General features: G+C 37.0%; 1 protein-coding gene across 3 annotated transcripts in view; it reads right to left on the reverse strand.

Annotated features, from left to right (window-relative positions):
* Positions 1-24,247, reverse strand: part of TENM2 (teneurin transmembrane protein 2) — a 702,758-nt gene that overhangs the window by 676,876 nt on the left and 1,635 nt on the right. The gene's annotated exons all lie outside the window — the stretch shown is intronic.

The raw sequence follows: 24,247 nt of genomic DNA on the forward strand, positions 1-24,247 counted from the left end.
TGCTAGGAGAGTGTCGTTGCTCAAATGAAGTTCAAAAGAACTCTTAATGTAAGAACTTTCATGATGGGGGAGGGAGTGATTAACCTGCAACATAAATTATGTTTATCTAACTTAATTTCCAGTTTAAGAGAATCATTTTTTTCCCCTTTACTTTGATAACTGACAACATTTACATTATTATGCATTGCCTCTGACATTAAAAAAAAAAAAAAAAAAAAAAACTCTGATGATCATAGCTTTAAGTTAAAATACTAGTGACTCCAGGAAAGAGAGTAGCTGTTTGTAGGAAGGTTGGGATTAGACGTAGTTTAAATTTCACAGTAGGTTTCTGAATTGCCATAAATACTCTATACATAACTTTCACGACGGTTTTCATTTTCGAACACGGGGTCACCCACGTAATAAAGCACAGTAATACCCTTCTTCTCTAGACATCACTTGCTATCCATATTTACCCAAGCTGGCAAAATGTAGAAAGATTATTCCTTACAGCCTTTTTAATTACCAAAATTCAAGTTGCTTTTAAAATATCATAGTCCCCCTTGAGATTTCAGGAGAGCTGGAGATCACCATGGCAATAGGAAAATGGTGCCAGCCTCATGTTGGCACCGACTTGCTACACATCTCAGGAGACTTGCACATGGGGGAGAATTGAACTTGTGTAAAAAGCAGGCACTCTCCCTTCAATCCTTTATTTTGGGAATAAAATGACAAATTTCATGTTCCAGGAGGTAAATAAGAGAATGTTGTAACCATATGCCTTCCTCTAATATACACAATTAAAATGCAATATCAATCTGCTCTCCTGGTATGTAAAGTAAAAATGGAAAGTTAACAGACAGTGGCCCACATATGATGTCCATGTGCCAGATTTGCCTCACTTCTTCATGCTTCGCTGGTCTCCCATGGACCAATCTCTGACTCCAAGAAGGGTTAATGCAGTTAAACTCATGGAATGTGGGTGTGATTACATTGTATCCTGTTATTCACAGGTTTGTTCATTCATTCTTTCAGTCAACATTTCCTGTCTACTCAGAATACGCCAGGCAGTAAAGAACTATAGGTGAATAACACAGCCCAGTGGAAGCAGTATATATGTGTGCACATGCATGCACCTGTGTGTCTGTATGTGGGTGTGTAATTATGAGAGAATGTGGTTAGTGTGGTGGGAGAGATTTGTACAGAATACTATGAAAATATGGAAATATGACAGGCATACATAAGTTTAAAAGTGATATAGCATTCAGATATTAAAGTGTGACAAAACAAACCTTAATAATGTTATAACATAAAATTACATATATATTAGTAGCATTGTAATTATCATTTCTCTCTCTGCTCTCCTCTCACCTGCTCCCCACAACCCTGACTCCTTATAGTGTCAAATGCCTCTTTTATCTGTTCTGTTTAAAGTGAACCATTCCTAGTATCCAAGGAACATTTTAGATGTTCTCAAAAGCTTCGTGAAAGTTATATATGGGGATGGAGCATGGTGGCTCACGCCTGTAATCCCAGCACTTTGGGAGGTCAAGGCAGGCAGATCACATGAGGCCAGATTGCCTGAGGTCAAGAGTTCGAGACCAGCCTAGCCAACATGGTGAAACCACGTCTCTACTAAAAATATGAAAAATGAGCCAGGCGTGGTTGCGAATGCCTTGTAGTCCCAGCTATTCAGGAGGCTGAGGCAGGAGAATCACTTGAAACTAGGAGGTGGAGATTGCAGTGAGCCCAGATTGTGCCACTGCACGCTAGCCTGGGCAAGTGAGAAAAACCTTGTCTCAAAAAAGAAAAAAAATATATATGGGGTATTTATGGCAAATTTGCCCCAGCAACACTTGTCCTAGTGTCAGTATTTGGACCAGGAGAAATCATCATAACTCCATGTGTCTGAGGACTGAAAACTGAAGGACTGAGCTCATGAACTTTTCCCGTAAGCAGCCGGATTTAGAAAAGTCAGGCTCTGAACTGTCCCCTTCAGGTGCTCTTGGGACCTCCAGTTCTATCCACGTTTTGCATCCCCTGAAGGTGAACTGATTGCTGGAGAAAACCTTTCTTCGAAACCGAATGCAGAAGTACTGAGGAAGAAGACTTATCTCTTGATGCCTCTGTTTTTTTATTTTTTTATTTTTTATTTTTTACCATTAACACAGAAAATTCACTGATGAAACAAGAGAAAGTAGTTCAAAATAATTAATGGGAATTGGCCCAAGACATTCTTGGAACTGAGAGTTTGTAGGGGGGTCCTTAGGGGGACAGTCCAGTAGGATGGAGAGAACAGGGTTAGACAGAGTCAAAGCCAGGCCTTGTACTTCCGACTGTGGGGCACCGTAGACACTATTTAGGCTCTCGGGGCCTCTGTTGCTTTATCTAGAAAAGAGGGACAATATTTACTTTTCAGAGTTGTTGATGTTTACTTCAGATAATGACAGTAAACAGTCTGACACCTAATTAGCACTAATCAGTGTTGCTACTCCTCTCGCACCCCCAATAGTTGTTGAACCATCTAGCATAGAACTTGCCATCACATGAAGAGGACTGGGGCATAATGAACAAAGTAGCGTTAGGAGAAAAATTCAAGTCTAAAGGGCAAAACCAAATAAGGGGGGTTAGATTTTGCTTCTATTAACAATATCCTTAGGTAGATGTGAACATTTACACACTGAAATTACATTTAAACCAAACAGTCACTCTGTCTTTCCAGTAATCCCCATGCTTAGTGACTGCAATGAAGTTTTTCTTCCTTTATTTTATGGGGGAGGAGAGGGAAGGGAAACACGGTGGATAAAGCTTTACACAAGGCTGTTCTTGCTGAGGATTTAAACAAGGATCTATTTGTACATTACAAACATTAAGCTCAAATACTCTTACCAACCCTAGATCTGAAGTTCAATGTCAAAACCAGCTGTTAGTTTGTGTGTCATGTTTTGATATGAGGCTTCCTTCCTCAGACACAAATAAGTCTGAAATTGCTAAAGGAATACTAAACAACTAACGAAATCCAAATGGCTCTCTATTTATTCTCCTCAATGCAAACAGCAATACAAGACGTATCTCATGAATACTTGAGGGCTAGTAGTTTTTGAGAAAGTAATTGGATTGAAAATTAATCTTTTGTTTCAGAATAGGTCTGTTTGCTGTGAATCTTGCTGAGGTTAGACTTCATGTCAAAAATCTTGATCATGGGACAAAATCCAGTCAGTTCCATCTCCTCCACTGTCACAATTAGCTGAGTAAGTCATTTTCCTTCTCTGGGCCTCGGTTTCCTCTTATTTCAAAAGCCAGCTTTGGGCTCGATATTTTTTGGCACCTTAGAGTTTCTGTGATTCTAGATGACTAACAAAGGTAAAAAGTAATTTTACATCATAGAGTCTTTTGATTCAATTTTACTGACATTTCTTCTGATTGTCTCTTTCCCTGGTAGCTTTTCCCTCCTTTTCCCTTTTTAATAAGTGAGAGGTTGTCTTGAGAGATAGTAGCTGCTCATGTAAAAGAAGATTTATCCGATAATAAGGTGAGATGATTATCTTAAAACCTTGAAATTGATATTCTCCAAATGAAGGACTCAGAAAGGGCTGCTCGATTTTGCACTGATCAGTCCTGGCAGTTTCAAATGAGTAATTTTAGTTGCAGGACCATTAGAAGATTTGGAACCATTCTATTTTCATTTGAACTGGGGTCAGGACAAACATAATGCATTTCAAACTGCCAGAAACAATCAACCTTTCACTTCCTAATCTGTGTTTGTAAGTAAAATTGCAAGGGCTTTGGTGTATCAAAAATAGTGTGGCATAAATGAACAGATCAGATTTTCCTCTCAGTCATCTGGGATAACATATGATCGAAGACAGACAATCCCTGCTTGAGGTTAGTTCTTTCTATTTGAAAAGACACCAAAGTGCACAATTCTCTCCCCTTTACTATCTAAATCTCTGACCCTATAAAAATAAATAACAAAGCATGCCTCAAAATTACAATTACATTATAAGCATTCAATTCTGATTCTAGGCTTTAAAGATTATTCTTTTTAACAAATGAAAACATTGTAATTTATATTAAATAAAACATGGAAATTACATATCTGTACAGAAGGACAGTTGGATGCAAACACTATTTCTAAATTGAATGTCCTGATAGAACCTGATTTCCAATATCTAGAAGAGAGACTTGTTTCATGACAACCCACATTTCTAGAGCCATATTCAGCTACTACATTGCCATGTGGGTTAGACTAAGCATTATATTTTTGTAGATTATATGTTTTAAAGATTAAAATAAAATACCATGTGCTTTCTCAAATTTGCATCTCACATATTGCATTTAGGTGCAAAGTCTGATGTTATCTATCAATGGGAAATACAACTTCTATGGCTAAAGACAGAAGGAACAGAAAGCTGACACCTGGCATTGTATGATGTGATCTTAATACAGTTTAATTTTAGTAGTGGGTGCATCAAGCCAGATTTCCAATCCACTAACATATTTAAGGAATTTGAGTTTTTCTTAAATACTGTATATTTTTAAATTGCTTCAATTTTATACAATGTTCATTTCCATCAAGCAGGGAACATACAACTTAAAAAATGTTCATGAAAAGAGTCTAAGTGTACATGAGGAACGTCACATTTAAGCAAAGACAGGTACCCCAGTCATCTCTAAATCTACACGTGGTTGTCACCCAATGACGTTGTGCCCACAACATGGATATTTCACCGAGGTGAGAGAGAAGAAAGTAGCAAGCACTCTTGCTTTATGAGGATCCATGCCAGGAATGCTTGTGAAAAGAAATGTGAAGATCCACAATGGTGGTTTATCTCCAACACCAAGAAGGAGTGCTCATAACCAGAGACATTCTTCCCAATTTCAGGAGTATTTCTATTAACAGAGTGGACAGACCAAAAGAATGGACTATTTGTGTTATCATCTAAAGGCAAATCCAGAGCTTAGAGTGAAGATAAGGATAAATATTTGCAACTTTAATTTAGTTCTCAGTTCCTAACTTCTCTTCCCAGATAGGTAGAAGCCTAGAGCAATGGACACAGACTCTGTGGTCTTGGGCTATGCTGGTGGCTAAATGCAATTTGGCAAAGGACCAAGGTTTATAGGGCTTAAAATCTCCAAATGCAGTTCAAAGACAGTTTTATTTTGCACGGCCCAAGGGGAAAGGCAGACTTTATGTCCATAAAAAAATGACTCAGCCAGGGTACATGATCAGAAGAAGAAGGTCAACAAAAGAAGGCAGAACATGGAAAGCTTTTCCAACGCGATGACCCTTTTAGAAAAACAATTGTTTTCTTAGCACAAATGAACAGAGAGGATCAGATCAAATATTCTTCAGTGACTTGATTAAAACTCAAAGTCATCTTTTTTGTACTAATACTCCAAAATGAAGAGAGAGTCAATATTCAACATTAGAGAATTAATTCCGCAGGAAGTGAGCTGTATCTATCTTTATCTGTTACTACACCTTCAGAAGCTACTGGCAGGACCATGGAAAGCGAGAGTACTTGATAAATCTTACTTAAGGAATAATTTCCAAATGAATTAAATGAGTTACACAGTTTGTAAGAGAAAATATTAGGCAATTATTAAAATAAAGTTTTTAAAACATAGAAAAAGACCAAAAGCTTCCAAATTTAAGTCTTTAGAAGTGACCGGGGTTTGGCAAAACAAAAATCAGTGAGACAGGCAGAATGAAATCACATCTCGGAGGTACCATTTGTGTGAGTAAAACAACTTCACAATCAATGTAAAATTTTATGGGTAACCAATATAAGGATTGAGTTGATGGTTTAAAATATGCTGAAGGAACAAAATGCCAGGAAGACCCTGAGCTGCTTTATTCTCTGAAGTTGCATCCTATAAATAACCCAGTTTAGAAGACCCACAAATGGAGAATTACAGTCATCTAGACTTAAAGTAATAAAGGAATTACCAACATTTCCACACCACTCTTGCTGAGCTGGGGCTTCTCTTCCAGGAGGATAAAAGAGAGCTCCAGTAACAATAGCAGAATGTTTGCCCACTGATTAATCAGATGTCAACACGACACAAAGGTACTTACAACTTTGGGATGCTTTTAAAATCACATTCCATAAAAGGGTTACCAGAGAAGAAGCCAAATTCAGCAAGCACTTGGAGCTGAGGAACTGAACTTTGATATCGTTTTGATTCAGTTCCATCCAATTGTGTGACAGCCTTCACTGCCCAACCTAGGTAAAGTCCTCATTAGAATGAATGGACGCTTGTCCTCATTCTGTATTGGTGTATACTGTGGCATGGAATAACCACCTCCTGGCAAATGCCGTATCACTTGATCTCAGCTCCCTCACTGTATTTTCCAGTTTTCCTATTTTATTTTGATGCTTACGCTCTCAACAGCAAACATAAAAATATGTGTAAATTGCACAGCATTATGAAATTGTTGCTTCTTATTGCACCATTGTTTAGATGGATCAGAGCAGGGGATATATCCTGCTCACTTTTCTTGTCAATGATTATTAAGAATGCCGGCTATCATTATGTGGGTGGCTGTTCTATGCAAAAATAGCGTTAGGGTTTTATATATGCATCCTTTCTGTGGTACACAAGCTCCTGCAGGATACTGTTCCCATTTTACAAAAAATTAAAACTGATATATAAAGAGATTAATTTATTTGCAAGATGTTATACAGCTACTGTGTATGATGATTGTGTAATACCGCCTACTTCAACTCCAACCACTACTAATCATCAAATAAATGGCCAATGAGTGAAATGCCTTGAGAACTGTCTCTTAAGATCTGATTAGAATTATCTTCCATTGTACACTGAAAAGAAACAAGACTCACTGGAAGCTGAAATTAATTGGAAGAAAGCCTGCCCGATTTGAATATTCATTGTAAGTTCCTGGGTTGAGTAATAGATTGTATATTTACCCCTCAATAAAATACAAACCATCAAACCAAATAATCTTCTCTGCCTTCAAAAAATAGCAAATGTTTATGTCATAGATTAAATCTGGGAGAAGATGGGTTCAAACAAACCAAACAAGTCTTTATTGTTGAACTTGTCAGAGCTTTTAATATGATAATAGTTATTCTAAACTGGCAAAAAAAATGGCTATTGTATGAATTAATTCTCAAATTTACTCCACCAAGGAACCCTTTCTTTGCAGATCTTTGCACTAGACTGGTTTTCTATGGGTTACATCTTACAAAATTTTATCATGGGAAAGCTACAGCAGTGAGAACTCTCTTGCTTGCTTAGTGCACTTATTGCTGACATAAATGTATAAAGACCAACCACATTAGATGAGCATTTTATTTTGTGCAGTTAAGTTTCAAAAGATGGAATTTGGCCCATGATAGATGAATATTATGAACTTTTTTAAAACAGATATGCATTGTTTTCTCAAGAAGAAAAGAAAGTAGATGTGGGAGAAATTTCTTACATCATTGTATGCAAATACATAGTTATTTAAAATAAAATTCCAGGAAGAAATGCCTGATTAAGACAAATTTAAGAGAAGTGGGTCAAAACACAAAACCCACATATTCAAAAGGGAAGACATGTTTTATTGGAGATCAAAGAAACAAAAATAAGACTAAAAAAACCTTACCAAATTAAAGAGACTCAAGTTAAAGAGAAAAAAATACTACTGAGGCATGGCACCACTTTTCTGCTTTTCTACATACACATACGGATACAACTGAATAATCAAGATGAAAGACATTAAGCAAGACATTCCTGGGAGAAAAAAAATAAAAAGGAGTGACTCTTCTATTACATTAAACTTACTATAAACTTGCAATAACAAAACAGTATAGTAATAGTGCAAATATCTAGTAATGGATTAACCATTTAAGAAAATAGATCCTCATATCACACACCCATACATACATGCATATATGCATTTCAAAATTCACTTAGCAAGTTAATGACGTTATGACATTATTTTCTAATTGCTCGGAGAAAATACAGTACGCATTTATTGAACCTTATAATGAGGATTTTCTTAAAAGCTGAGAAACAATTCAAGATATCTGAAACAGTAGAAGACCTTAGACCTTACTACATCAAGATTTAAAATATCTTCATATAAAAACAAAACTGATTTTCATATGAAAAACAAAAAAAACACTATTTGGAAAAAATATTAGCAATGAATACAACAAGCAGAAGTTTCTTATATCCTAAAAATATTGCAATCTGACTTTTCAAGAAAAATGTAATCAAGCAGAGAATTCAGTGGTAAGTAAACTGTGTTAGAATAACTAAAATACAAATCGAACAAAATAATTACTATTATTACTTATTACATAGACAAAGATGATAAAATGATACATCAAACTATTCAAGTTTTTGCCTTTTAACAGCAGCATTTCAAAATAATTTTACTTTTGTTTGTATATTGTTTCCAAATTACATAAATATATTATTAGAGTTTCATAATTAAAAAGTTAGTGAAAGTTATTTTTAAGTATCATGATATTTGTAAGGTGTACACATTGACAGAATATTAATGTAATCTTCTTGAATTCTATTTAATGCATAAGAGAATTTCCACGTATAAGAATGAATGCAAGAAACAATCTTTATTTTTTAAATATTCACCTGTTTAAGTGGGTTAAAAACAAAAAAACTTGGAGGGGATTATGAATAATTTTTATTCTCTTCAATTTTTTTCTAAATTTTCCAAATTTTCTGAAAGAGCTATTCTACTTTTATAGTTTAAAATATGTATTTTTAAAATATGCTAATTTCTATTGCTGTCATAAACTTATTGGGGAATATTTCCACCAAGGCATTGGATGCAATATGATACATAATGTGGTACTTAGCATTCCTGTGTGTTCTACACAATTCACACTTAAATATTTGAATTCTGACACATGTTTAAAAAATAAAACTATTAGTCTTATGCAGAGTCCAATTTCATTACTAGTTTGATAATATTCAACAATTGTTAAATAATTTGTATATCGCATGTTAAGGGAACACTGTACAGAGACAAAACATGACAGGTTGTGTGGCTTTGTGACAATGGTAAATATATCACTCTCTAATGGAGACAGTAGTATCGTCTAATTTTTTTTTTTTGAGACAGCCTCCCTGTGTCACCCAGGCTGGCATGCAATGACACAATCTCAGTTCACTGCAATCCCCACCTCCCAGGTACAGGCGATTATCATGCCTCAGCATCTCAAGTAGCTGGGATTATAGGTGTGTGCCAATAGACCCAGCTAATTTTTTGTGTTTTTAGTAGACACAGGACTTTGCCATGTTGGCCAGGCTGGTCTCGAACTCCTGACCTCAAGGGATCTGCCCACCTCAGCCTCTCCAAATCCTGGGATTACAGGCGTGAGCCACCATGCCCGGCATGTCATCTGATTTTTATATTTCTTGGAGATCTGAAGGAAAGTCCCAAGAACAAACAGACAAGATGAATTAAATGGGGCCCAATCATAAATGGAAAACAGAAAGCCACATTCCACTTGTTGAGTAACCAGAATCCCTCATATTGTCCTTTGCAAAACAGTAATTCTACATAGGTTCTATCTACATGTCATTTCCATGAGTTCAGTAATTTTCTGCTAATGGTCTTGTGTATATGTGCTGTTTTTTAAAGATTATTATGTCAGTATATACTTACAGTAGATTTTATTTCTTTTGTTGTTGTTTTGTTTTAGCTTCCCAAGTGATTGTGGGAACAGAAATGGATTTAAAAAATAGTCTGTAACTAACAAACTAAGTATCAAAAGAAAATAACATCCCTTAACAATGCTTATTCATATCAATTCATTTGGATGAAAACTAATTGTATTGGTCACTACATAATTACATTCTAAAATGAATGTCACACAACACACCCAATTGATGGAGAGAAAGAAATGCTCTCACATTCTGAGTAGAAATATAAGTGATAACTCAAATTAAGGAGAAATGTGATACACGAATATTCAATGCAGATACGCAAACTACTGTTATATATAAACCTAAGCACTGTCACCAGGCTTAGTCTATTGGCCATAACCAGGTGGACAATCAAGATATTTCGAATATGGAGACAAGGAGAATTCCTCTCCAATCCATTTTTCTACTATGTTATGCAGTGGACATTTGCATATTGCAGTTATGTTGCATGCTCATGTCATTTATGATGAAACATTTGGAAACTTAATTCTCTGAGAAGGTGAACAACAAGCCCAGGGAATATCACTCACTTTCAACAGATTGAAATGGTCTGATCACCTCCTGCCATTTCCAGTCTTTTCTGAGTGTGGTTGCCTCTTTGGATCTCAGCATGTGATTCCCACTAATGGCAGTAGAGGGAGGTGCTGGAGCTCTAGGTGAATATGCTTGCGAATTAAAGCAGACCTTTGCAAACCACCAGGCTCATGGGCTAAGGGGGGAAAAGGAGGAATTTCCCAGTCCCAGTAATGCTTTCTGACATATAAAAAGGGAAAATAGTTACACCTTTCACTGCATCACTGTGGGAAACTAATTTGTTTTGACATACTGAGAAGTAATCTGATGTTCGTATTTATTCCCAAAAAAGCTGTATTAGCTAAAAACAAATTTCATGAATAAAACCACGGATACATAATCAAACATGTACATCTCCTGAGCATGTCAGAGATGTAGGGAATTAACTATTGCTCATAAACTTCTCTTTAAAGCAATCTAATTTCTATCACTTTGAAATCTTTTCCAATTCTTCTCTCTAGCACCACCAGCACCCAGGACACAGCTGTGTCCAGGAACACATGGAAACATTATACCCAGAACACTAGGGTGCATTGATCCGACCCACTGGTATCAGGCTTCTCCTTCCAAAAGGCCTTATAAATGATCTTGATTGAAGAGCCATTTCAATACTATTCTTGGCACAAGGACAGTCACTGAAAACCTTTCTGAGCGACAGGCTGTTTCACAACAAGCAGACATACTACCTTATTTGTTTATCTTCAGTTTGTGAAAAGCTAATATTGAAAATTCTATTTAAACCCAAGAATCATCAAAATACTCCCCAAACTCTTCTGGCTGGGAGAGGTATATAGAAATATATTGGGCCTTAAAGATATAGAAAGAAAGGGGAAAAACCCAAAGAAACCACAGTGAGTGATAAGGGAGTTGGAGTTACAAGTATTAAAAGAGATGAATTGCATTAACCCCTGCCCTTCCCCATTATATTCACTGCCCACTGGAAACAACAACAGAATTACTAAAATCCCACACTCTCTAATGGGATGGTAATAGGATTCAGAGGCCATTAGGGTAAAGGCAATCCATATTTTACACTGTAATAAGCTCAGACTGAAGATGCTGCACCCCCTCAGAGCCCAACAATTACCAATCTAACATTAACAAACTTACAAGCACTTTCCAAATTGAAAAAGAAGCCCAAGTTAAAAGTCAGAGGTCCATTTTGTAACAACTTAGATATTTTTGTGAACAAAAATCATCTAACTAAATTGAAGAAAAATTCTTTCTTTACTCTGATATTGATTATTACTCATTCCAGAATGCTTTGGAAATGAGGGATACTGTGATTGTTATAAGGTGGTTATAATTCTCTACAAATAGAATATATTTGCTCATGGCAAGTACATTCCATTTTTTAAATTACCTTTTTCCCTAAAATATTTTCTTATTCAAGAATAAATATAATAAACTATCCTGGGTATTACGAGTTTCCACATAAGACACAGGAGTGGATTCAACAGGACACCCTGGAGAAGGAAAGGGAGAGTGAGACAGAAATGAACAGTCTGCTACCATCCTCAGGGAACCAAAGTCAATTTTTAATAAGAAGGAGGATATGTCCCGAATTAAAAGAGAAATTACAGTTACACTGAAATCATTTAACATGCATATTGTCAGGGGAACAGTTAACTGACCAGCCTTTCATGTTTATTATAAAGTAGTCCCTCCGTATCTGTGGGGCTGGCTTCCAGGACCCCCATAGATGCCAAAATCCACAGATGCTCAAGTCCCTCAAATACACTGGTGCAGTATTTGCATATAACCTACATACTTCCTCCCATATACTTCAAACCATCTCTAGATTACTTGCAATACCTAACATAATGTAAATGCTATGTAAATAGTTGTTATATCACTTTGGTTTTTTATTTGTATTATTTTTATTATCGTACTGTTACTTTGTGTTTGTTTTGTTTTGTTTTGTTTTCTTTGTCTTGTTTTGTTTTGTTTGAGACAGTCTCGCTCTGTCACCCAGGCTGGAGTGTAGTGATGCTCACTGCAACCTTGACCTCCTGGGCTCAAGCAATCCTGTGGCCTCAGCCTCCTGAGTAGCTGGGACTACAGGTGTGTGTCATCATGCCCAGTTTATTTCTTTATTTTTTGTAGAGATGCGGTTTTGCCATGTTGCCTAGGCTGGTCTCAAACTCCTAGACTCAAGTGATCTGTCCACCTTGGCCTCCCAAAACGCTGGAATTACAAGGTGAGTCACCATGCCTGGCCTGCTTTTTATTATTCTTATTTTAAGTGTTGTCATCTGAGGTTGGTTAAATCCATAAAGGTAGAACTCAAAGATACAAAGGGCTGACTGTATAATTAAAATAAAAATTTTATTATTTGATTAGCATTTTTATTATATTATTATATAAATAACTTCTAGCATGACTCTAAGGTTGTTTATGTCTTTGTGTAATATAGAAATAAAATATTTTTAGGAAAATATTTTGATTGATAAGTTCTTAAAGTTTCACCAGAGGTTTGGAAAAGAAGCAGAGAAATTTGGGAGTACAATATTCTCACATAAAGTGACATGGTCCCATAGACCTAACTAAAAATAAATGAACATATATTTATTCTGCATCATCATTTCTGACTCTCCAGTTCCTAGTAAAGTGCCTGATATTCAATAGACAATCTGTATTCATGATCACAATGCTTAGAGTCCATGGTCTATTTAAGCAGTTCTGATAGCCAAGGTTCAAAATCTTGCAATCACCACTACAGTGGAGAGAGGTAGTCACCCCTTTTAGACTACCCTTCAAACAAGTGTACCTTTCATCATAAATTACATTATCAGAGACTAAAAAGAAAACATCTAAAGAGTGTACACCTTCCTCCAACTAAAATAATGATTCTATTCTGGGGATCAAGGATCTGGATCTACTTCAGGGTGGAAAATAGAAGCAGAAGAAGGATGATGCCCTAGGACATTTTGAACCTGCCCTAGACTAAGACTTGGGAACAAACACAGAGGTTAATTAATTTGTGGTCTTTTGGAGATGGATATCTTCTTTTAATCCATACATTGTAAGTATTTATATATTTGCACATTCATTCAAGAGTTATTGACGAAATTAACATTATGCTGCCAGATATTTTTCTAGGCATCAGTGATACAGCAGCAGATAAGCTAGACACACATGGCTCTGCCCTCACTGAGTTTAAAAACTTAGGTGTAATCCCGTCTCTACTAAAAATACAAAAAGTAGCCGGGCCAGGTGGCGGGCGCCTGTAGTCCCAACTACTTGGGAGGCTGAGGCAGGAGAATGGCGTGAACCCGGGAGGCAGAGCTTGTAGTGAGCCGAGATTTGGGCCACTGCATTCCAGTCTGCGCGACAGAGCGAAACTCTGTCTCTGGAGGCAGGGAACCTAAGGCCGATTGATGCTGACTTCCTAGAACTGAATGAAAAGGAAAACCCCACCTCTTCATGCCCAGATAACAAAAGGATTAGTTGGCTACTCCCTTTGCAACTCCCCTTTCCATGCCTCACAGATGAAAAATGGAAAATGCCTCTGATTGGTCACCTCCCCCAACCAATCAGACTGGTCATGGGCCAAGTCTTCATTTCCATAGAGTGTAACGTGGTAACTTCACTTCAGCCTCTGATTGGTCACCTCCTGCAACCAATCAGACTGGTTGCTGGCCAAGTCTTCATTTACATAGGGTGTAACCAAGTAACCAATGGGACACCTCTAGAGAGTGTTTAGATCCCAGAAAATTCTGTAACCAGTGCTCTTGAGCCACTTGCTCGAGCGTGCTCCCACTCTATGGAGTGCACTTTTGTCTCAATAAATCTATGCTTTCATTGCTTCATTCGTTGATTGCTTTGTTTGTTCATTTTATCCAATTATTTGTTTAAAACGCCAAGAACATGGATGACTTGTTGTCAAGATCCTCCACCAGTAACGAGTGAACTATGAACAATTAAACCAGCAGTTACATATAGGGAGGATACTGTTACAATAAGGTAAGTGCATTGTTATAGCATCACAGAGTGGGAGCCCCTAATTTAAACTTAAGGATGAGGTAGTCGAGAAAAACTTCTTGGAGGAGGTGACATTTAATCTTCAGCCTAAAGATGAATAGTATTTAGCTAGGGGCAAACTGGAGTGTTAAAGTAGACAAAAAAGATGAGCATTTGCAAAGCCACAGTTAGGAAAGCAGGAAAGTCTGGAAGAAATCCTGGAGAGATGGAATGGAAAATGTAGAAGTTTGGAAGAGTAGAAGTAGAGGCTCAGAGGCAGGGGAGATACTGTATGGGGAGTATCCAGTTAACACTGTGAACCCCTTGAGGACAGGAAACACAGCATATCTTCTTGTTTTAATAATTGCTAGATTATGCATTGTAAGTGCTCCATTAATATTTATGGAAAATCTACTGGAAACCTTGTGGTAGTGTAAACCTCAAGTTCTTCTAAATTCTCCATATGGTTATTCTCTAAAAATGTTTAGTAGGTTTTGTTTTGTTTTGTTTTAAGGTAGGTTGAGGGTGGGTGTGTGGGGGGTGTGTGTGGGTGTGTGTGTGTTTACATATACTCATAATGCCTCTTCACAGTTCCGTAGGCCCCCATCACCTCCTATTGTTTTATTTCTTTTTTTTTTTTTTTTTTTTTTTTTGAGACGGAGTCTTGCTCTGTCACCCAGGCTGGAGTGCAGTGGCCGGATGTCTGCTCACCGCAAGCTCCTCCTCCCGGGTTTACGCCATTCTCCTGCCTCAGCCTCCGGAGTAGCTGGGACTACAGGCGCCCGCCACCTCGCCCGGCTAGTTTTTTGTACTTTTTTTTTTTTAGTAGAGACGGGGTTTCACCGTGTTAGCCAGGATGGTCTCGATCTCCTGACCTCGTGATCCGCCCGTCTCGGCCTCCCAAAGTGCTGGGATTACAGGCTTGAGCCACCGCGCCCGGCCTGTTTTATTTCTGACTACTCACCTTCAGGCACTTAGGCTGCAATACTTGGTTTGGGATTTATCCTGGAGGAAACTGAACTAAGAATACGATCTACGCAAGTGTAAGTAAACAAATATGGGAATAGCTTATTGATAGATTAGTTTCAAGTGTGAGTGATATTAATGTGTGCAAGGCATATTAAGTTCTAAGCCAAGGCATGCAATCTCAACTTAAAAGATAATCATTTATCCCCAAATTCGAATGAAATCTGAATTCCTGCTGTGCTGTTTTTTCTTGCATAAAATGGTGTGTAAGAGGCATTGACAACTCCACTATCAAACAGTTCATAGCTACATTATGTCATTTTCTACACTTTTTGTGCATGAATCTTCCAGAGAAAAACTTGGAAAACATGCTCAACTGTGCAGCAAGTGCTGGACTGTCAACAATTTTAGCTTAATATATAAAATAAATCACAATTTTCTGATACATTTTCCAACATCAGGGACATTTAGTTTATAAGAACAAATAAAATTGCAACGTATAAGGCATGAAATGATTCATTTCTAAGAGTCAGGGGGACTGAATTGGCAGCTAAAATAAAAATAGTGTTTTGGATGTAATAGTCAAGTGTTTAAAAACAAATTACCTTTTTGTTCTGGTAACATTTTTAAAAAACCCTCAAAAAAGCTTCTGGAGAATCACAGCCTATTATAATAAACCATAATAAAGTAATTACAGTTTGGTTTCTGTAAAGGTTCTTGCCATGTAAATGTTCATTTATCTGAAATTTGCTTAAAACAAATAGATTAGATTCATTTCAGGAACAAGAATGACATGACTTTTTTGTTAACACTGATTAATGATTTCAGTTCCTAATGTCATTAGTCGACTATCATCATTTCACCATTTGAAAAATGGTCTCCAGGATCTCTGGGTCTCATCTCGACATGAATTTTTGCCTATTTCTTATATTCTACTGACCTCTAGAGACTATATGTGTGTGTATATAAATCACATAGGATATGTGATTATAAACACATAAAACATATGCATCATAAATTCCATATAAATCAAGAATAAAATGATTTTTGTCACAGAAGCCTATTTAAAAAAGTATGCTCAATTACATACCTTTTCAAACAAAACATTATTTGTGCGTGTTTAATACTAAGCAGGTTGACAACACTTTCCCTCACGTTCTTTGCTTGGTCGAATGCTGTATAGAACTCAGAGAAGCGTGAATATCAGACAAACTACTCCTATCTTTGGTTTGTGGCCTGCATCAACAGTAAGTGGTAACAGAGAATTCAGAAACCCTGGCCTGGTCTTTCCATAAAGCCAGATTTATGTTTAGTTGGGACAAGATTATATTATGTGAGAATCTTCTTTCCCCAGATCATACCTGCCTATATTTATTTTCCAACTCTCCTGATGAGGCAAGACATGTAAAATGTAGAGGTACCTAGTGTGGGCTCCAGTAGCTTTGTAACACTTGATTTTTTTTTTCTCTCTCTCAATGTTTTTGATTACTAAGTATATCCACAACTGAAAATTCAACATGAAAATAATATCTAATTTCAGATGAGATCATAAACTCCTTAAGAATTGTGTCTTTTTTCATTTTGGCATCTTTGGTACCTAGCATACTGTGTGTCAGATTGTGGGAAATTAATAATGTCAGCTGGAAAAAATGCAATATTTTATCAGGAATGTACTCATACTGTATCTTATTAGGAATATACCCATTTATTCTCTCTGTCTCTCTCTCTCTCTCTGGAAATAGATATAGATAAAGATATATGCACATACATATATTCTCTATAGTACATATGTGTGTATATACATGTATGTACATAAATGTAAACAAAAATATGAATACTAAGAGGAATCATTTACATACCAAATATGTGACTAGATTTGTCAATGATTTTTCTAATAGTTGTTTTACATTTTCAGTTTATGTACTATATTGCTGCTTAAATTCTCATTTAAAATATGGGTTGAAAACTATTGTTCATTATACTACATCATCAACTGCACCTGAATATTTAACAACTTCAAGTATATTTCTAACAGACTCAGTTTTAACCCAGTGATAAAAGGATATTTTTTAAAGTACCACTGAGGCAATACCACTTTTTTGCCTTTTAGCATATTGTGTCAATTATATTATACAGTACATATTTTATTGCTTATGTTATATATTAAGAAACTGAAACAGCTTGTGCATTTGTATTAAGCACCTCAAACTGCTACCGATTATTAAGAAACATGTTTGTCAAGTAGAGATGACAGAAGAGTGCATTATTTGATGAGACATTGGCAAAAAGTGCCAGATATAACCACAGGATTATGAAAGTGTCCAAGCCACAACTGATGTACATGAATATGACAGGAAATCAAGGTTTTCCTTTTTGGTTCCTGTTTTTGTTTTTTTGAGACAGGGTTTCACTCTGTTTCCCAGGCTGGAGTTTTGCTGGCACCATCTCTGCTCTCTATAACGTCCACCTCCTGAGTTCAAGCAATTCTCATGCCTCAGCCTCCTGAGTACCTGGTATTATGAGCTTGTGCCACCATGCCCGGCTAATTTTTGTATTTTTTGTAGAGATGAGGTTTCACCATGTTGGCCAGGCTGGTCTTAATTCCTGGCCTCAAGCAGTCGGCCCACCTCGGCCTCCCGAAGTGCTGGGATTATAGGCATGAGCCACCGCGCCCAGCCTCAAGTTTTGATTCTGTAGTGATATTCAGTAGACAGAATCCTGCTCCCTGTTCTGCAGACTTGAAAGGTGGTCTGGTGACTCCTCTCCTATTCTGCGGTAACAGCGTTTCTGGTTTTTCACTATTTCAGCCTCCTTGTGGTATCTAAGAGGCTTTCAGTGGGTGGGTCAAATCCTAAAAGCAAATAACTTATCAAGGACTGACTGACACCCAGTTAATGACTAAAATGAGAATGGTGGAGAGTAACTAACTAGGGTTTGGGTAGGAATAGCTTACTTTTATACTCAATCCTAGACATGCTAATCAGAATCCTGATCCACTGCAGAAGGTACACTTGCTTGTTCTGTGTGGTCTTATAGTAAAATTCCAGCTAAGTCCGATTCCCAACTAGCTAATTAAGAATGGTGGCTGGTCTGGTGAGAGGGGAGAGGAACGTTGTAGCCAATACAATGAAAGCATTACTTGGCATCTTTAATTTACTTTTCTGCTCCTTAAACAGGTAGTAAGATGTTGACATATATGCAGCTACAGTAAACCATCATTTGTAAATAGAAAGATGTCCCCCCAAATTTAAATTTATCCAGTCAACTTTAGTGAATAGTTACAAAAACCAGATTTTTCTACATAATTCCCTCTTCTGAATGATAATTCGCTAGTTCAGATTTTGCTGCTCAAATGTGCCCTTGCATAGCATTAGCAGAGGTGCCAATGATTAGAGAAATGATTCACATCAGGTAGTTAGGAAAAAGACAGGGGAGTCAAGGAAGAAATCTGGATAATCCCCATGCTGGAAATTCAAACCCTGGATAATCAGAACCGTACTCTATAGGCAATTATGATTCTGTCCAGTTAAGAGAAATTTGTAATCTATTCAGTTTCAAGCCTATAAAGGCACATTTCTCAAAAACTTGTATTTTGGCCTCCGATGGCTTAAAAAGTTCTCCTTACTAGATTGTCTCCAATTACAGAAATCCTTCCCAAGTACAAGGCTGCAGAAGTATATTAAACCTGCAGGATATCATGTAGCTGGCTGTTTTACAGAGCTTTACAGCACACGCGATCTTGATGCATGATGTAATATGACTGAAGCAATTCACCACAACCTAATGCTATTTATTCAGGTCACAAGTGTTGTCTTATGTATGGGGGCAGAGAGGTAAACTGTCTTCGACTAGCAGGCTCGGAGTAGTAAGCAAAGGGAGGTACAGATAAATTTATACTAACTTTAAGAATTCTCCCCACACACACAAAGATTAGAGCTACTGTGGATTTCAGTAAATCTCTGCTTGCCCAGCAATAATAAAGGAACTGCAGTGAGCACAGATCTGCGAGTCAGGACAAGGCTACAACTGGCTACAACTGTTGGACTGTCAGAAGAACCGAAGTCAATGATGAGAAGGTAGCTCTGGTGCAAGGTGCAACTTTGGAACTGCATCAAAATGCGGTTGGTGCCTAACAAATAACAGATAACAAAGATATAATTATAAATTTCTATTGTACTAAGACACCTATGTCCAGTGAATATAAAAATGTGTATGTTGTGGATTTGTGAGTGTTGATTTTTGCCGGGTTTTTAGAACCCTTTGCAAACACACAGTAGCAAAACAGTCAAATGAGGCAGGCTGGAGGAAACAGACAAGAAAATCCACCTACATTCAAGGTACAAGACAATAATTTCTAAGCCTTTGGGATCTATTTTTTTCCTTGCATTGTAATGCAGTCAAGTGTATGAGTGATGCCTTTTGTGTTTGATAATGTCAAGTGTGAATGTCATGGGCAGCCCCCCATCTCTGATAGTATTAAAATTGTGGGAAGATGAAAAGCTTGGAAAAGTAAATGGAACAAATTAAATTAAAGTGGTTGGAGGACAAGGAAAGTCACTCATCTATAGTTTGGTTTTGAGGTGATGTTGGTGACCGTGTCCACCTGAATAGGCTGGTAAAATCTGTGTTACTGAGGAAAAGCATGACACTCTACTTACTTAATTGTACTAATAATTATTTTTGCTCCTTCTCATTGTGAACTCTGTTGAAAAGAAAACAGCTTATATGTTCACATATAAACTTCCATTATATAGTTAGGGTAGTCTCCGCAGCTGAGCTTGTCAGTCAAATACACTAGACATCAAAGAGTTCAAGGTAAGTTAGTCAAGGTTTATAGAAAGTAACTGACAACACAGGCAATTCAGAGAGGAAATTAATTCTAATAAATAAAGTATATATGTTTTTAGAGAGATGAAAACCCTCAAAGATCATAAAAATCCATCCTAATCAATGTCAAGAAACCAGAGATGAATATAACAGTAATTGATTGTACCGAAATAGCATGGAGAGAACGTCACACCTTCTAAACCACGGGTCTGATCTCCAATGAATGGTGAAGGTTTTTCTTATGAAAACATGAAAACAAATGCATATACACAAAATCCCTGTCTAATGAGGCCATGACATCTGCAGTACAAACAAGAAATTGCAATAATTATAATAAGAAGGTGTTTCTCATAGCCAGTCTCCCTTCCCCAGCGTTTCTCAACCTTACTGCTGAAGTCTAGGCTAGTGCAACAGATTATTCATGGGTTTCCACTCTCTGGACTAGGAGTTCTCAACAACATTGCTACAAGGGAAAGATATAGGCTACTAGTAGCAATACCTCCGTAAGGTTGCAATTCAACCGAAGAATAGATGTTCTATAGACAGATGTTTCAGAATCTCCTGGGAAGGGTGTGTTATATGGTGGGACCCTATATTCCAGTACTTCCCCGTTCACATCCAGAGCCTCAACTCCCCTAAAGCTGCCAGATCACCCCTCTCCAGTGGCTATCAAATACCTTGGCTTGCCGTTCAAGACTCTCCATCATACTAGCATCAGTTACTCCCTTTTGGCATGTGCCCCCTGTGCCCACTCTGATTTTGCTGATGGGGATTATTTTGTGTTTTCACATTCCACTCCTAATTCAAAGACAGGCTCCTCAGGGTCCTCTCAACCTGCAGCGACCTTTTCTCCCCTGCTGTCCTAAGGGAGGGAGTTAAGAACTGGCACTTTTAGTTCAGTAGGCTGTTTGGCTCATATTTTACATCTTCATTAGATTCTCAGTGAGTGGAGAGACACCTCTTCTTGTTGTTAGGGGTGCAATCTGGCACACTTAACTCATGGTATTTTGAATATAGTCAGTGCTTGATAGCTACTATTAAAAAAAAAGAGAACAAGAGGCAAACAGCAACAAACTTTACTAGAAAGTAAAATCTCCCACCAAGTTGTGAAGCTTTCCTTATTTAAAGACAGAATAAAAAAAACAAAAACAAAAAAACAAAACAAAACAAAAAAACTCTATGGGTCAAGTCCAAAAAAAAAAAATGTGTTTGAATCAAATAAAAATACAAAACCGGGAACATCCTTAGCCCAGTGGACTTACAGCGCTAATTACAAAATAGAAGTAGCTGACGCTTACGCCTCCTAAATATAAGGTTTTTCCTCCCAGAAAATAGAAATAAATGGGTGTTAAATCAAAATATCCTATGGAGCATTTTACAACTCAGGAATGAAAGCTGACAAAGAAGTGATTCAATGCCAAAGAAGAATCCACCAGCAAAGAACTAGGTCTGCTTAAGGTAACAAAACCGAAAGCTCTCCAACATAGGTTACACCCTTGTCCTGTCTGCAAGTGCTTTTGTAATACCCAATATCCCCCTCTCATTGGAAAAAAATATATACACTTCCCTTTCACTATTGAAATCAGTTAATTGATCATTTCCAAAAATAAATACTCCCATAGATAGAGGTCATTGGTCCTGAAATTGCATCAGTTCGTGTCTGGGTACGAGATTCCTGGGCTCCTCTGGGACGTCTTTGTCATTTTATCACAGTGATTACAAGCGGAGTAGTTCCAGCGTGGGTCCCCTCAGTTTCTAGTGCTGATGTTGGCTCTCTGCGTTCCTATTTTCTCCATCAAGCCTTATAGCTTTTGCTTTGGAAATCTGGCACTTAATATCCAATGTTAATTACATTTCCTATTCTGAGGAAAATCCTATTGGGCTAATTTTTCAAAATCATATAATGAAAGAACTTCAGTGACAAATCATGTAGGTTTTCGATTGTTTTTTACGGGTAGATCTATTAAGCACTTAATATTCAGTGGGAAAACAGTCTCAGAGCAATGAAATTCTATTACTTTAGAGGTTGCATGCTTTTAATTTCTTAATATTTCATTACATGTTGGCAACTGGTGCATATTTTTATAATGCGTTTGATCATTACTCTTCTCAGGGTATTCTATTTCAGTTCTTCCTCTGACATCATATTTGCATGTTAAAGGGTTTTAGCATTCAGGGATGAAATGTTCTGAATAGTAATGTGCAGTTAAGTTGATTTTTTAAAAACGGAAAACAGCAAACAGACATTATATATAGGGACTAAAGAGAACAATCTCATAATTTTAAAATCGAACTCAAGTTTTAATAGCTTTCTATGGAACATCATAAACGGTAATGATTCAATATAATTCATTAATTAGCAAATTATGCAAAATGCTATCAGCAGAGTTTGGGGAGAAGGATCTTTCTCCTTGGCTTTTATAAGTCTACTGCATTTCTTTTTTTCCTGTTAAAAAATGCTCTTTTCTTTGCTCTCCAGCAACATCTACTGGAAAATTCAGAAAAATGCTATTTATATGAATCAAATAGTTTAAGGATAGCTTTGATTACCATCTGCCTAAAAAGTGCACGCTGAACTACAAAACAGTTTACAATGAAATTATTTCTGCTTACTTTAGTTCTATTTTGTTCTCTAAGAAAAGGATTGTGGTTTGGTGATGCAAATAGCCAAGCCGCAACTTAAAATTTATCATCGCCTCACCTGGAAGAAGTCATTTTCATAAATAAAAGCAAAGCATATATGATACAACATATTTCTCTTGGCCCATCTTTTCAACATTGCCACTTATTTGAGAAATCATCATCATTATCAGCAGCAGAATAACAGCCTTCAATAGTTAGGTATAGCTAGAGTCAGAGAAAAATTTCACGCAAGAAAAAACGATGTAGACAAAAAAACAAGATTGAATTTGAGAAAAGCTATTTCAAGATTCTGCAAAGTTTCTTAAGTTGAAAAAAAATTACATGTGATGTGATTTTAAAAACTCACTATGCTACCACCAGCACGATTACATCAAACATTCGACAGCAGTGTCTTTTTCACTTGTCTACATCTTTCCCTATTCTTTTAACCATGAGGAAAAATTAAGTTTCCCCACACCTGTATCAGGGGCTTCCCAGGGAACTTCCACCGGAGATTATCTCTGGATGATGAAGTATGATCAGACCCATAGTCCATTTGGTCTCCACTCCCCACTGCTCAGCAGTTTCTGATGTCCTCATAAAATTGAATTCATAGGCTGCACCCACAAGATGCCATTAGATGGTCTGGCAAACACAAGATACGCCAGGGTATGATATTGAGGAGCAAGTCCGGTTCGGAAACTTGGGAAGAAAAAATCTGATCTCCAGACAAATATATAAAATATCCTCCCTTCTGTGGCCGCTGAAATCAACAATGCCATAGTATAGCAGTTCTTTCTAGGACCAAACCTAGTACAGGCATTGAAGTCACCCTTGTATATATCATTCCAGAGGAGCATTCTTTTAACTGAATTTTGTACTTTTAATATTCAGATTTTCTCATAAAAACATTGAAAATGAATTGAAACATTCTATGCTATCTCTTAGCTAAAATCTTAGATATCATCTGGATTTCTATTATCCTTAATTAGAAACTTGGCTAATTAGAGGTGGGTTTGGTTTTTTTTTTTTCTTTTTTCTTTCTCAAATCTCAGTTTATTCATGTCAGCAATAAATTTTAGCAGCAGAAGCAATGAACACAGAATCAACAAAGACTGAGGTTAAAAACACATAATCAAAACTTTAAAACAACAGTAGTAGCAACAAAAGTCAAGTTCTGGGAGATCAACGTCTATTACATTTTGTGTTTGTTCAATGTTAAAATAGATATGAGCCTTTTAAGCTTCACCCCAAAGCTCTTTAAAGGAGAAATGCCATCAAATATAATCCACAACTCTCATTCAAAGCACACAAAAGGGACATATTCCTAAAAGCTACCTACAGTGAAAATCCATATGTATTCCACATTTAGGATCCCGATGCAAAGTTCCGACTCGAGGCTGGTAATCAGCCCCTCCATTATTGAACCGCTTAGAATCCAGAAAGGTTTAATCAAACAGCACCTCCAGAGTTAACTCCCATTTCAAACTGTCATAATTCAGTTATCCTAATTATTTACCAGATCCCTTCCTACCACATGCCCTAACCTGATGTTTTAACTTCATATTTCATTTGGGACAACACTTAATCTCCATTTATGAAACATCAACCTGACACAGGTTAAG

The sequence above is a fragment of the Chlorocebus sabaeus genome, chromosome 23, assembly GCF_047675955.1.
Source record: "Chlorocebus sabaeus isolate Y175 chromosome 23, mChlSab1.0.hap1, whole genome shotgun sequence".
NCBI lineage: Eukaryota > Metazoa > Chordata > Mammalia > Primates > Cercopithecidae > Chlorocebus > Chlorocebus sabaeus.